The following is a 12,508-nucleotide window of genomic DNA, read 5'->3' as shown; positions in this document are numbered from 1 at the left end:
CGCAAAACAGAAGATTCTAATGTAAATGAAATGTTGTTAATACATATACGGGGAATCAAATATACCGTGGATTTTTATGTATTTGTATTGTTCTGAACTGTTAAATATGCCAAAACTGTCTATTTTGATCTGTTATCTTACAATAGATTCAATGGTTTGGGGATGGTTTTCTATTGTGAAACAGAAGATTCTTATGTTTTCGAATTGTTCCAAAAAGTGAATTACGCGGTAAACGTATTGTTTTGGGTAGTGATTTTATTTATGGTTCCACATTTGATTCAATTGTTTTGGAATTGTTTTCTATTGTGAAACAGAACATACTGTTTGTACTGTATTTACATTGAATTCAATGGTTTGGGTATCGTTTTCTATTGTAATACCTTGTGTGATACAGAAGATTCTTATGTTTTCGAATTGTTTCAAACAGTGAATTGCACGGTAAACGTATTGTTTTGAGTAGTAATTTTATGACTGATTCCGCATTTGATTCAATGGTTTGGGAATTGTTTTCTATTGTGATACACAAGATTCTTATGTTTTCATATTGTTCTTTGAGCACTGACTTAATTACACATTAGATTCTATTGTTTCGCAAATTGCTTTCAATTGTGATTACGGAACATACTGTTTTGCCCTATCCAAAGGTTTGGGAATTGTTTTCTATTGTGAAACAGAAAATTCTAATGTTTAGGAATAGTTTTATTTTACAAGCGATTATAAACATTTTGGCATGATTTGATCTATTTCTGCTTTTTACTTTTGTTACTGATTGCTTGAGAAAATTCTGAAAAACAGTGAATCTGAACTATCTTTATGCATTTGGACTAGAAGCTTGTATATTTTATGCTACATTCAGGGCTACATTTTAAGACAACAGATCGAACAATTATCTAATATTTGGATCAATCATGTCGTAAATCGAGTAATGTTTAATTGCATTAATGACTGAAGCTTGGGCTCCCATGCCCCACTGGCCAGATAACTGGGTTTAGCAGACTAAGCATTATATGTGGCAACACTATAAGCGGCATGATGGAACCGTGCCTAAGCGCGCTAAGTGTTATTAGACCACTAATGTAGTTGCATTTAGTGGGTGATGAGGTACAAAAGTAACATTACAGCGTGCTTAACCATTATTGTAGCACTAAAAAAAACTCGATATACTACAACTTGAACCTATACTTGAAGATCGTTCGAAGCCGTAAATGCAAAATATTGCATAGATTAAGTTCGTTAAATGTTGACTATACACAAGCTTCTATATAGTTTGAATAGTTCTTCAAATATTCGAATCACTCATGTCTGAAGTAACGTCTAATTGCATTAATGGTCGAAGCTTAGGCTCCCATGCCCCACCAGCCAGATAACTGGGTTTAGCAAACTAAACACTATATGTGGCAACACTATAAGCGGCATGATGGAACCGTGCCTAAGCGCGCTAAGTGTTATTAGTCCACTAATGTAGTTGCATTTAGTGGGTGATGAGGTACAAAAGTAACATTACAGCGTGCTTGACCATTGTCCTGGCAATGAAGACACCCGTTAGACTAAAGCCTGGAACCCATAGCATAAATCTGCACCGATTGAATTAAACTTATGATATGTGTTCCAGTCTTAAAGAGCGAACGTATATAAGAAGACCTTTCATAACGTCCATATGCCAAAGATAGTTCTAATTCAGTAATAAATTTAATGAAACGAATGAAATGTTTCAAATGTGATCAATAAATACGTATACAATAGAACATATTGTAATATAAGAATACAATATACAATAGAACATATGTTAACATAAGAATCTATTGGTAGTCTACAGTTTTTACAACAGATTCAATGGTTCATTTTTATACGGGGTACTCCTAGGCCTTGCCCTAAACAACAAAATGACACAAAAAACTGCTCCAATTCTATGGATTCCACTTCCACTATTGATTCTGGCAAGTGTATAGGTTCTTATTATCAAAAGTGACTAATTGAGTTCTTCAAATTTTGTCTGACGAAGCCTATCACAAGCCTATCTATATACGGGAGAACAAAAGATGTTTACAAAGTTCTTAGTTGTTTATACACGGGAAATTTAAACACAAATCACTACCACATAGGCTTTTGGATTGGTCAATGCTAAAGATGGGTTCCGTGTTCCTACCTACACCAACGAACCCCCTTCCCCTCACCTCTTACCATGCTAAATTGGGGATAGCCTCCTTCCTACTTGCCACAAATTTGTATCCGGAAATCTCCCTGTGCCCGGGGTCGCAAGCGTACCGCATCCACCAGAACTTCCCCTGTAATGGGATTTCGAACACGAATGCCGCAGTCTACATCGAATCTGAAATTATCATAAAATCGTTCTTCAATATGTTAGTTCTAAATTCACTAAAAACACCTACCTTTCTCAGCATTTTCCTGCTACCGCACATTAGAAAATTCCTCCAGCTTTCGTTCTGCAACTTTTCTACATTGATCCGGTACTCCTCGTAGGCGGCGATGGTCACCGTCGACAGTTGGAGCTCACGCAGCCGAACACCGAAATGCCACCTCGAACTGTATTGTCCTGGCGGCTGGAGCAGACCTTTTCACTTTGGTAAACACCTAGCACCGAGCCAAGCGCTCTCCGGAGGATTTTTATTACCGGTTCTGGCCAGAACAACTGGAATACGTACTGAGGAAAACACCACCGCAAAACTTTTTGTTTTTTTTTTAGACAACTGACATAAAAAAAAGCACGGTAAAAAAAATCTATAATGTGAAGATAAAAACACACTAAAAAAAATTGGAAATGCGTGTGGTAAAACATATGATAAACAATAGAATTTAGTGTTACATGAAAATGTAATGTAATTCTATTGTTGATGCAATTTGCAAATATATTTTTCACAATTGAAAAACAATACATTCTTATGTGGACGGAACTTTCTATTGTAAATCAATTGTTCCAACAGAAAATTCAATGGTTCATTTTTTTCCGGGATTACCTCCCGCTTCGTCTTTGCACCGCCCGCATGCGTGCGTGTTGACGTGAATAAATTTGGTAAAATTTTCAACACAACATGACGTGTACCTGCCGGTGGTGCCTGCTGTACATCGTCATCCAGCACTCTAGCCAGCCGCACTTTGCAATCAGGAAAATTAATAGACTTTTTCAAGTTTTTCCCCGAATTTATCGCGCTCTGACGTGGTCGTGGGATTCTTTGTTTTGCATCAACGTAACTGGTATATTCCGCCGTTCTAGTTGGATTCAGTATCTAACATTCCACCATGGTAGAAAGTTGAAAAGAATCTTTTCACTCAGAAAGCTACAACTGTGATTGAAGTTCAGAATAATCTGTACCTTGGCTATCCCTATAATCTTCGTTAGTATTATGTTTAACAGGCTATCGTAAACATAATTCGTCATAAGCACAAAGGTCCACAGAACACAATCAAAGCTTTTAAAATTACCTTCTCAAACATATTTTATTTTTAATTTTCCGCGAGTTTGGACATAGTTTTTCCGGCTTTTCTTAATGAATTTTCTAGACGGTGGAAAATTTTGTCGAAATCTTTTTCCACTTCATATTTTTTTGAATTCCTGAGAAAATTTGCTTTCGCTTTCATTAAAAAACTTTGCTTCTACGATGCTTCGTTCTTGAGTTATGATTTTTCAAAGAAAAGGCTTTTATGGCACATTTAGGCATTTTTTCAACAAAATTGGCCATAACTCAAAACGAAAAAAAGTGCATTCCAAAAATTTCAGCGAGTAAAGCTTATAAAATAACCTTCTCAAAAATATTTTTTGGAAAATTTTCCACAAGTTCGGGCATAGTTTTTCCGGCTTTTCTTTATGAATTTTCTCAACGAGTGTGTGTTTGGAGGCAACGTCGAAATGCCGCTTTTTCATTTGGTTCGGCCGCGAGCGCGTCGTCGTCGTCGTCTATTTCACAGTGCTCATCTTCGTACAGGGCAGTTTAGTGTGTGTTTGGAGGCAACGTCGAAATGCCGCTTTTTCATTTGGTTCGGCCGCGAGCGCGTCGTCGTCTATTTCACAGTGCTCGTCTTCGTACAGGGCAGTTTAGTGTGTTTTTGGAGGCAACGTCGAAATGCCGCTTTTTCATTTGGTTCGGCCGCGAGCGCGTCGTCGTCGTCGTCTATTTCACAGTGCTCATCTTCGTACAGGGCAGTTTAGTGTGTTTTTGGAGGCAACGTCGAAATGCCGCTTTTTCATTTGATTCGGCCGCGAGCGCGTCGTCGTCTATTTCACAGTGCTCGTCTTCGTACAGGGCAGTTTAGTGTGTTTTTGGAGGCAACGTCGAAATGCCGCTTTTTCATTTGGTTCGGCCGCGAGCGCGTCGTCGTCGTCTATTTCACAGTGCTCGTCTTCGTACAGGGCAGTTTAGAGTGTTTTTGGAGGCAACGTCGAAATGCCGCTTTTTCATTTGGTTCGGCCGCGAGCGCGTCGTCGTCGTCTATTTCACAGTGCTCGTCTTCGTACAGGGCAGTTTAGAGTGTTTTTGGAGGCAACGTCGAAATGCCGCTTTTTCATTTGGTTCGGCCGCGAGCGCGTCGTCGTCGTCTATTTCACAGTGCTCGTCTTCGTACAGGGCAGTTTAGTGTGTTTTTGGAGGTAACGTCGAAATGCCGCTTTTTCATTTGGTTCGGCCGCGAGCGCGTCGTCGTCTATTTCACAGTGCTCGTCTTCGTACAGGGCAGTTTAGGGTGTTTTTGGAGGCAACGTCGAAATGCCGCTTTTTCATTTGGTTCGGCCGCGAGCGCGTCGTCGTCGTCTATTTCACAGTGCTCGTCTTCGTACAGGGCAGTTTAGTGTGTTTTTGGAGGTAACGTCGAAATGCCGCTTTGAGTTTTTGGAGGCAAAGTGTACAGGCCGCGTTTTCATTCGGATCGTCCGTCGTCGTCGTCTATTTGACTGTCCACATCGTCGTACCCGTGTGTAGTTGTAGCGGTTCAGTGTGATTTCGGAGAAGAGGCCAATTAGTGGAAGATGCTGTAGCACATACGCACTGGACACTTCGAAGGATGTTAATTGGTGAGCTCTTTCCATTTTATCAAAACAATAATAATAATAATAATTAATGCTAAAGGATTTATACAATTCTGCTCTGGTTTTTGTGTATTTATCTAACAAATATTGAAAAGTTCGTCACGTCATGTGTCGGCGCTAGTTCCAAATGCACATTTAGTTGATAATAAATAATTTCCTTTCATTTTTTGCATGAACACAACAATTTGAATGGTTCGTCATCTTCGGTGTCGACATTTGTTATATTTTAGTCCAAATGAATAAATGTTTTGACTCAAATAAAGGTTGCATGAATTTCTGGAAAAAGAGAGGGTCGGTAAAAGATAGACGGCGAACCATGCGGTAAGATTTTCCTGATTTATTTATCACGTGTTATTTTGTTAATACTTGTGAATTGATCGCGTTCAGTATTGTCTCGCGCGGAAACGCAAACTACAGATGCGTCTGTGTTTAGCATTGTGTTCTCCTTAGTTGCGAATTAATAACCTATGTAGGGTGAGTTTTGAGGCACAAAAGTCATCGCATACTGCACTTCAAAAGGCCTTCCGCTAATTGTTGGCAGTGATTCTAATGCTCACCATATCATCTGGGGCAGCTCAGACATTAACTTGAGAGGCTCCAGTTTGATGGAGTACTTAAGTAGTACAGATCTTGCATTACTTAACATAGGCAACCGCCCAACCTTCATGGTATCTGCTAGAGAGGAAGTGTTAGATATAACGCTTTGCTCTAGTAGAATTAGTCACGAGCTGACCAATTGGCATGTGTCAGATGAAGAATCTTTATCTGACCATCGCTATATCTTTTTTGAACATTTAAATGTTACTTCGCAAACATTGCGTTTCAGGAATCCTCGGTCAACAAACTGGGATCTTTATACTGATTTGGTTGCAGCCAAATTTCATGGATATTCACCATCCATTGACACTCCAAGTGATTTAGATGATGCCGTTGATACTACAACGACCTTCATCATGGAAGCTTTTGAAGAAGCATGCTTTCTACGGTCTGTGAAGATCACAAGAGGAACCCCTTGGTGGAACTCTGATCTGGCGAAACTCAGGAAACAATGTAGAAAGAGTTGGAACAGACGACGTTCGGCTGGTTCGGAGGCTTTCAGGTCGGCTCGCAAGGCCTACAGGAAAGCTCTCCGGTCTGCTGAACGATCCGGCTGGAAAAACCTTTGTACAAATGTTTCCAGCTTGAGTGAAGTCAGTCGGTTAAACAAAATCCTTGCGAAATCTAAGGATTTCCGGGTGAACGAACTTCGTTTGCCAAATGGCAATCTGACTTCCTCTGATGAGGAAGTTCTGGAATGCTTATTCAGCACACACTTCCCTGGATGTGTGGATATTACATCTTCGGATGATCCTGATGTCTTTTCTTGTAGTTATGATTCTTTAGCTTCGGCTCGGAGTATTGTAACTATAGAATCGATTGAGTGGGCTCTTAATAGCTTTGCTCCTTTCAAATCTCCTGGGGCAGATGGGATTTATCCTATTTTGCTTCAGAAGGGATTTGATTATTTCAAACATGTTTTGAAAAAACTACTTCTTTGCAGTTTTGCTACAGGGTATATTCCCAAATCCTGGAGGGATATTACTGTAAAGTTTATTCCGAAAGTGGGTCGTGCGTCGTATGAAGAAGCAAAGAGTTTCAGACCTATCAGTTTGACCTCTTTTCTTCTGAAATGCTTAGAACGCATTGTGGATCATCATATCCGTGATGTTCATCTGGCCAACGTGCCTCTTCATGTGAACCAACATGCCTACCAATCTGGTAAGTCCACTTTGACTCTTTTACACAAGGTTGTTTACGATATCGAGAAAGCATTCGCTCAAAAGCAATCTTGTTTGGGTGTTTTCTTAGATATCGAGGGTGCCTTTGACAACGTGCCTTTCGATGCCATATTGGAAGCCGCACGGAGTCATGGTATATCTCCAATGATTTCCAATTGGATTCACCAAATGCTCAAAAATCCGATATCTCTTCTCGACATTGCGTCTAGCAGGGATTAGGAAATTGAGTGTTTGTGGATGCCCCCAAGGGGGAGTCTTATCACCGCTTTTGTGGAATCTCGTAGCAGATACGCTATTGAGGCAACTCAATAATAGCGGTTTTCCTACTTATGGTTTTGCCGACGACTACCTAACATTGTTAGTTGGTATGTGCATCAGCACCCTTTTCGACCTGATGCAAAACGCCCTTCAGGTAGTTGAGGGTTGGTGTCGCCAATATGGCCTTTCGGTTAATCCGAGTAAAACATCTACAGTCAGGTTTTTTTTTACGCGGGGGATACGTACCGCGTAAAAATAAAACTCAGTTCAAAATCCAAAAAACCGCGTAAAAAAAGTCTCACCATTTCTCGACGAATCATGCAAAAATAAGACGATGAAATTTTTTTTTATATGGAGTTTTCATTTACGCGGCCGCGTAAATGAAAACCGCGTAAAAAAAGACCTGACTGTATTGTTCTTTTCACGGAAAGGCGAAACCGTAATGGCGTTCGACCTTTGCGTCTTTTTGATTCTGAAATCGATGTGACTGAACAGGTAAAGTACGGTGGAGTCATTCTTGATTCCAAGCTTTCCTGGACACCTCACATTGAGTTCAGAATCAAGAAAGCTTGTATGGCCTTCGGGCAATGCCGGCGTACTTTTGGTACAACTTGGGGTCTAAAACCCAAGTATATCAAATGGATTTACACAACTGTGGTTCGGCCAATATTGGCTTATGGATGTCTTGTGTGGTGGCAAAAGGGTGAAGTGAGAACGGTCCAATCAAAATTAGGCCATCTCCAAAGGATGTGCTTAATGGCGATGTCTGGAGCGTTCTCTTCAACTCCTACGGCAGCGCTAGAAGTTCTCTTTGACGTTGCCCCACTACACATTCATCTCAAACAAGAAGCTCTTTCTTGCACTTACCGGTTACGGGTACTCGGTCTACTAGAGGAAACTCCTGTGAACCGCACATCAACACACACCTCGTTGTTTCCACTTTTGGTGAATTGGGACAAAGTTGTCCTTGCTCCAAGTGATCTTACAATTGCTTGTAATTTTCCATATAGGACATTTTCCACGAAATTCCCTTCCCGGGAAGAGTGGACATCTGGTTATCTGGAAAGAAGTATTTCAGACGGCATCGTATGTTACACTGATGGCTCCCTTCTCGAAGGTCGAGCAGGTGCTGGTGTTTATTCTTGTGAGCTAAGGCTGTATCAGTCTTATTCACTTGGTAGACACTGTACCGTTTTTCAGGCCGAAATCTTTGCTCTTATGTGCGGAGTGCAATCAGCACTTCAGCAGCACGTAATGGGCAAAGTAATATACTTCTGTTCAGATAGCCAGGCTGCTATTAAAGCACTTGCTTCGGCCAACTCCAGGTCGAAGATAGTTATCGCTTGTCGAACTCAAATCGAGGAGCTGAATTCTGCAAACGCTGTTCACCTTCTATGGGTACCTGGTCATTCTTCCATCGCTGGAAATGAATTGGCTGATGAGTTAGCTCGCTCTGGAGCATCACATGACTTCATTGGCCCTGAGCCAGCTATTCCGATATCGAAGTGTTGGATTAAGCTTCAGATTCACACCTGGGCTGTCACTCAACACAGACAATATTGGAATAGTTTGGAGTCATGTCGTCAAACCAAATTGTATAGTGCTGAGCCATCTCTACGGGTGGCGAAGTATCTAACTAATCTGTCTAAGCAGAATTGCAGCATGCTGGTCAAAGCATTGACTGGCCACTGCCGACTCAGCTATCACATGGCGAATATTCAGCAAGCTGATTCATTTGCCTGTGATAGCTGTGAATCCGATTATGGAACTTCGTATCATTTGATATGTAACTGTCCAGTTTTCGCGCAACTGCGTTTCCGAGTATTCGGTAAACACTTATTAAGTGAAACTGACTTCAGAAACCTGAATCTTCAGGATATTCTGTTGTTCTTAACCCGCTGTGGTAAAGAGCTATAGGCTCTCTTTCGCTTTATGCGTTATTACAGTGCCCTTTTCAGGGCGCTGTTTGAACCCATTGTGGTACGCTTGTGCGTTAGTACCCTCTTCCAGGGTATTTTTCCTATTTCCCTACCTGTCCCTATCCCCATCCAAATCCTTTTTCCTTCCTTTTCCCTCAGGTAGATGATGAAATAGGCTGTTATTTTGGCGATGGCACAAATGTCCCAAATGGAGGATAACGTGCCTCTGGAGCCGGCCTTCTGATACCTGATACCTGATACATACGCACTGGACACTTCGAAGGATGTTAATTGGTGAGCTCTTTCCATTTTATCAAAACAATAATAATAATAATAATTAATGCTAAAGGATTTATACAATTCTGCTCTGGTTTTTGTGTATTTATCTAACAAATATTGAAAAGTTCGTCACGTCATGTGTCGGCGCTAGTTCCAAATGCACATTTAGTTGATAATAAATAATTTCCTTTCATTTTTTGCATGAACACAACAATTTGAATGGTTCGTCATCTTCGGTGTCGACATTTGTTATATTTTAGTCCAAATGAATAAATGTTTTGACTCAAATAAAGGTTGCATGAATTTCTGGAAAAAGAGAGGGTCGGTAAAAGATAGACGGCGAACCATGCGGTAAGATTTTCCTGATTTATTTATCACGTGTTATTTTGTTAATACTTGTGAATTGATCGCGTTCAGTATTGTCTCGCGCGGAAACGCAAACTACAGATGCGTCGGTGTTTAGCATTGTGTTCTCCTTAGTTGCGAATTAATAACCTATGTAGGGTGAGTTTTGAGGCACAAAAGATCGCGTTCGTCGTCCAAGGTTTAGAAGGGTATTTCTTCGCGAGCGCATTATTAATCGCGAATCAAAACATTACACTCGTTTACCCCGACAAAATCCTCAACACATCTCCATTTCCCCTGTCCAAACTCCTAGTGATTTCTCGTAGTAACGCAGAGAATTCCTCGGTTATTGGCCTAAGCGAGAATCACGTCATCACTTCCTTCCCTATCCTCAATTGACCTGCATTCGGACGCGGCCGGCGCTGGTATTGCTTATTGAAAAGTATTGGGATTCCAGCATTTACACAATGAAGAGAAAGCTAATCCCAAGCATCATCTGTTGGTTCTTTGTGTAAATGCAGTTGTCCTTGCAATAACAGAGGAGCAACCGCGGGCGGTCAATCATGCTCATGCTCATGCTCTTTATGAATTTTCTCAACTGTGGAAAATTTTGTGGAAAACTTTTTCCAGTTCATAGTTTTTTTTTGATTCCTCAGTAAATTTGCTGTCATTTTGTCAACTTTGTTTCTACGATGCTTCGTTCTTGAGTTATGATTGTTCAAAGTAAGTAGTGTCAGGGGAAAACCAAAAATTTCCACCTGAGTTTTCCGGGAAAATAGGCGACCCTGAATTTTTCTCAATTTTTTTTGTTCATATATCCATGAGCCCTGCCTGTGGAAAAATTTTCATTAAAATCTGAGACCCTTCGGCCCAATTTGTACGATAATAAATAAAATGTCCATAGCAGAGAGTTTGAAGCTTCCGCAGCACACGATGACTACCCCAGACCTGCTGATCACCGGCGTCCAGCATTCGCTCCACAGACTCTGATCGGACTGAACGATATTCACCTTTATGCGCTATTGGAATCGCGAATTAACTGTTCGGAGGAACCAATAGCAGTGAGGTCGCGCGAAATGCCGTGCATCATTCGTGCAGTCTGATGTCTAATCAGGAGCTGTACGATCTCCTGACGAGCTGCACTGGAGGAGTCTGGCATTTTTATCGCCTTACTATCGAAGCCAGAAGAAGACAGAATAGCGAAATAGATTCTGAAGAGACGACAACGAGGATCGACGATCGTTTCGATACGGGTCTGCTATGTGGACAACAACACCGAATATTCTGACGCTAACCTACACAGATAAAAATAATGAGATTTATACGTCATGTAAACTTCAGTTTAGTCATGTACACTTAGTGTTATGATGGTTTACATGATATATCATGTAAATTTGTGTTATATGTCATGTAAACACACAGAGTCATGCTAAATTACATGACATATAATGGAATTTTACATGATATTTTATTACTTTCACATGATATGTCATGTAAACTTCTGGGATATCCCACGCTCCAAACATGTGCATCATATGTCACAGAATTTTACACTCTTTTCGATCTGTGTATGGCGGTGGAGAGGCCAAGAAATCCGTTCGAAGATCGCTCATAATCTCGCCGAAGGCTATGCATACGAAGCGACGGCGTCCGAGCATATAGCCTTGGATTACAGCAAAGTGTGGTACGTTCCACTAACCATCGTCAACAATCCGAGGAAAGAAAAGTGCATCTGAATGCGGAGGCTACCTTTTTTGCCGATTGTCGAAATAAGTTCCGGTCTTCGGCAACATTCATCATTGAGATCCGAAGAATTAAATTTGACTTTGACCCTATGACTTCATCCATGTGTGAATGCTCTACAACGCGGAGAACTTTCTTTGAAAATTCTCCATACTTATTCCCATACAAACCTATTTTGCTCTTGGGCCACCATTAAATCACCACCAAAATGGTTGAAAATTTGACAGAACTCTAGTTGTGCACCATGAATTGTAATAAACATATGGGAGCTTTGAATTTTCAACATGTTTGAAATCTGAACTGCCCTAGTGCCCATGCGTCGCATCTACCACCATTCCATCTATGGGTAAAATCCGTAGAGATCTCTAAAACTCTTTTTGAAAAAAGCTAAATGATGCGGGACAAGTTTCTTGAAGAATTCCTGAATATTTTATAAAGACAATACCTGTAGCGTCGTTGGGTGACAATGGGTCGAAGGGGCGAGATTGGGTCTGGGTCTGAAATATCTCATCAAATATTGCGAACTTCGAATCAAAAATTTTATGGTGGCATCCTCGTTGTTGCCAGCAGTACCTGCCAAAACAATTAGGATTCTAGGGCAATTAGTTAATTTTTGATAAATCATCGAGAAAAGCTTGAAAATAAGGCCTTTTTAAAATGCCACTAATGAGGCTCGATGAAACAACACACTTTTAGGTGGATTGACTCTCATCAACTAATATCCATCATATAACATATTAATGGTAAGTAATATCAACCTTGATCGAAACTATATCAACATGCTGTGGAACATATTCGATTTCCTTGACCCATTCTCACCCACGAAGGGGTCAATTTCCATACACTTGCAGTTTAAAAAAAAATTAAGAACTTTAAAAATTTTACCATTTTTTGTGCATGCATTACTACAATCACATTCTATAGATCAAAGGACTTTCTCATTCAAAGAAGCAAAAGTTATTGAACAATGAACGAATGTGGAAGTATGCATTTTTGACCCATTCTCACCCCCAACGGCGGTAGCGAAATTTAGAAGAACTTTTGAAAAGGTCAAAAATTTGAAAAGACATTCTAGTACAATTATAAGATTTACTTTGAGAAATCTCTGAGTAAATTCTGGAGAATATGAGGGAGACATTCTTGAAAGA

At 40.5% G+C, this 12,508-nt stretch overlaps 1 long non-coding RNA gene across 1 annotated transcript; it reads right to left on the bottom strand.

The window, feature by feature from the left end:
• Positions 1-235: 235 nt before the first annotated feature.
• LOC134291584 (uncharacterized) lies at positions 236-2,969 on the bottom strand. The gene is made up of 2 exons (XR_009999169.1): positions 2,391-2,969; positions 236-2,329 (listed from the first exon to the last, which is right to left on the bottom strand). It is a non-coding gene; the product is annotated as an uncharacterized LOC134291584 (long non-coding RNA).
• Positions 2,970-12,508: the final 9,539 nt, after the last annotated feature.

Source organism: Aedes albopictus, chromosome 3 (genome assembly GCF_035046485.1).
Source record: "Aedes albopictus strain Foshan chromosome 3, AalbF5, whole genome shotgun sequence".
Classification (NCBI taxonomy): domain Eukaryota; kingdom Metazoa; phylum Arthropoda; class Insecta; order Diptera; family Culicidae; genus Aedes; species Aedes albopictus.
Note: the sequence above shows the minus strand (reverse complement) of the source record. Positions and strands in the feature narration are given on the sequence as shown.